At 39.8% G+C, this 3172-nt stretch overlaps 1 protein-coding gene across 1 annotated transcript in view; it reads left to right on the top strand.

Moving 5' to 3' along the window:
• ntsr1 (neurotensin receptor 1 (high affinity)) overlaps positions 1 to 3172 on the top strand; it is a 38079-nt gene that overhangs the window by 25767 nt on the left and 9140 nt on the right. The gene's annotated exons all lie outside the window — the stretch shown is intronic.

The following is a 3172-nucleotide window of genomic DNA, read 5'->3' as shown; positions in this document are numbered from 1 at the left end:
ACATACACAAACACACACACACAAACACACACACATTACCATGCTAGCTCTGCTTCTCCCACTGCCGCTGTTCTCACTGCTTGAGTCTGTGTATTTAAGCATTCCTTTGTATCTGTTGATGGTCTTCAATAGTTCACGTTAACCTTTCAAGATGTGTTGACATTTCAGCAGACCACATGGAGAGATCCACTAAAGAATAGAAAGCAATCATGGTTTCATGGATGGTATGAAAAATACCATCTGTAGGGAAGCTCAGCACAGAGCCACGAGGGAAAAGAAGAGGGAATGTACGCTGATGTAATCTCTCCTGACAGGCATACAAATTGGGACTCCAACATGTTAGATCTTTGTTATGTAGCTAGCTTATCATGCAGTGATAAGTGCCTCTTTTCATAGTTGCACTGGATGAGTGTTCTGCAATGTCTAAGATTGGACCTGGACCCAAAATAGAAGCATCCAAGTGAACCAAGATGATGTTCTTACAGTAGTTTCTCTGCCCTGTGGTGACAGGATTGCATATGCAGAGATTTGCCTGTTGTTGACTACAGCGTACTTTCAAAAAGATAAACCGCGAGGGGTTGAAAGTTTTCCTTGTAATAGCGAGCTTACACTAAACAATTTTAGTCCTGATTTTCAACTTGGATATTGCAGACAAAAGCCCCTAATCAAAGGCAAATCGGCGCTTGCTCCTGTAAGCGACAATTGTGAATGAATTTTCAAAGATTCGATCTGAGAAAGGCACCCATGCGTCATGGACGCCTGAGAGATATCTTGCAGGTAAATGTTTTATATTCAGAATGTTTTCTCTTACAGCAGGCAACCTGGACAGAGACTGCAGTTCCATACTGCCAAAGATACAATCCAAAGCTGGCTACATATTCATATATTCACACATTTAGGCACTTACTCAGAGAATACATGCTGTTTTGCAGCCAGCATTACTCCCTTTTACACCTAGAAAACACTTAAATGTTGGGTGTTTTGCCAAAGAGCACTTTGTCATTGTTTTCACAGAGGGAGACTATGATGCACATTTTACAGGCGTGATATCCACAGCTGTTGCTGGGAGCTGAACAAACAGTAAACTCTTGTTGGCTTTAAGATGTTGATTGGCCACGCGGTACCGCAGTGGTTTCAAACGTGTGCTAAATTACATATTTTAACATGAATTGAAGTGTTGGAGCCCAGTCTTCCGGTGGTAATTTTAACCGGTTGTGGCCATGGAGCACGTATTGAATTTAGTGACAGTTGGGACCAAATTGCTTTGACAGAGGTGTTACGAGAGAAGAGACAAAGAGGACCGAGGTCCAGTTGAATACAAGACTATAATCCGTCCTCTGACGTCCTCCAGTGCCACATTGTCATCCATACATAAAAGAGCGGATTAAAATCTTGTTGAAAGAAAAGAAAATGAAAGAAAATAGACGCCCTGAGAACACCTGAACAAACGTTATAAAAAAAAATTACAAAACATCTTTTTGAAGATTTGTGCCAACTCGAACGGCTCATTTACAAATCCTTTGAAACAGGATTTCCTCTAAAATGATATATTATTATTGCTATTTTTATTGAAATTGTTGATCTATGTCTACACAAGGTTAATTTTGAATGAGAAAATGCTGTCATGCATCATATTCAGAAGTGAACATGTAGAAACAGCATCTGAATTTTTGGCACACAGCTCATGTAGGAGATTGAGGTTCTTTAACCCATTGCGCCCACTTGCCTCAATTTGTGTCACACGCCTTTTTCTTCAAGTCAGATCTGAATTTACAGACATAGAGATGATAGAGATATTTTTAACTTCAGTGTTAGATTGTCTTCCGTGTCAAAGTAATCTGGTGATATTTGGATGTCTGTGCATCAAACATTTTCAATTGAAATGCATTTATGACATAGTGCATCTCAAATTGGCAACCTGAATATCCAATTATGCTACTGGGACAATGTTCTGTGAAAAACATGAAACAAAAGACTTTAATTTGTAGCCAAAAACGGGAACACTTTGTTTGGCATAATAAGGCAAAACTAATACCGTTAAAATCATCCTTTAAGTGAGGCATGGAGTACTGATCACCAGGATTTGTATTTGATTTGCTGTCCCTGGGCCTTAACAACTATTACTCATTGAGAAAACAATGGAAACTAAAGTTTGAGGGTAGCTGTCAGTCATCTGATGCTTAATAGAAGTTGAATAACATGAACAGAGGGGAACCAGTCTGGCTATCCCCAGACCAAGCCAAGCTCAATAGATTTGAGATTTAGCATTGGTCTGGGGAGTCTGCCTTGTATTTTGACTCTGTACGCAATTGGAAAGTCCTTAACCCAATCAGACCAACGATCCGGGTGACATGGCATCAACTGGTTGCTGCGCTACGGTGGCATTAGGTGGCAGCTATGTTGAATGTTAACAAGAAGCTGCCTGGTTGCTTCTCTATCGCCATCGTGTTAGACCCGCCAGAAGCGCGCCAGGTAGATAACCCAGTTTGTGATTGGTTCCTGCAAAATTGTGAACTGAAGCAGGAGAATTAAACAAAGGTTTCCAGACCGAGCTGCAGGGTGAAATCAAATCGCGGGCAGAGTGGGCGGGGTTTACCCAGTCTACAGGGAAACATGACCTGCTAAAAAGGCTTAGTTTTAAGGAAAGTCATTTTTCAGAATGGTTTACCCTGGCCGCAGATCAATTAAGACTCTGTGACATGAACTAAAGATAGCCAATGATAAAAGACATTTAAAACCATTTTGTCTCCTGGCCAATGTAAAGATGTGATCAACACATGCAGGAAATATTTGGTTTAGGTCACTGCTGTAAAATAAGATTTAACCCTTTATCCGAGGGTATTTTCAGATGATTTGGGCATGCTCTGATATTATTCTATTGAACAAATGTAAGGAGTATTTTTCATTTTATTCAGTGCAAGTTCAGCTACAAAACTGTCCAAACCCCAATTCCAATGAAGTTGGGACCTTGTGTAAAATGTAAATCAAAACAGAATACAATGATTTGCAAATCCTTTCTAACCTATATTCAATGTAATACACTACTGTACAAAGACTAGATGTTTAACTCTCATGTTGTCCTCGGGTGAAATTGACAAATTTTCCTATATCACTGATCTTTTTAATTCCTTAAAATAACATGATTAATTCCACACAACGCTCTTTGGCAAGT

The sequence above is a fragment of the Etheostoma spectabile genome, chromosome 7 (assembly GCF_008692095.1).
Source record: "Etheostoma spectabile isolate EspeVRDwgs_2016 chromosome 7, UIUC_Espe_1.0, whole genome shotgun sequence".
Lineage (NCBI taxonomy): Eukaryota > Metazoa > Chordata > Actinopteri > Perciformes > Percidae > Etheostoma > Etheostoma spectabile.
The sequence above is the reverse complement of the archived record's forward strand: the minus strand, read 5'-3'. Positions and strand labels throughout refer to the sequence as shown.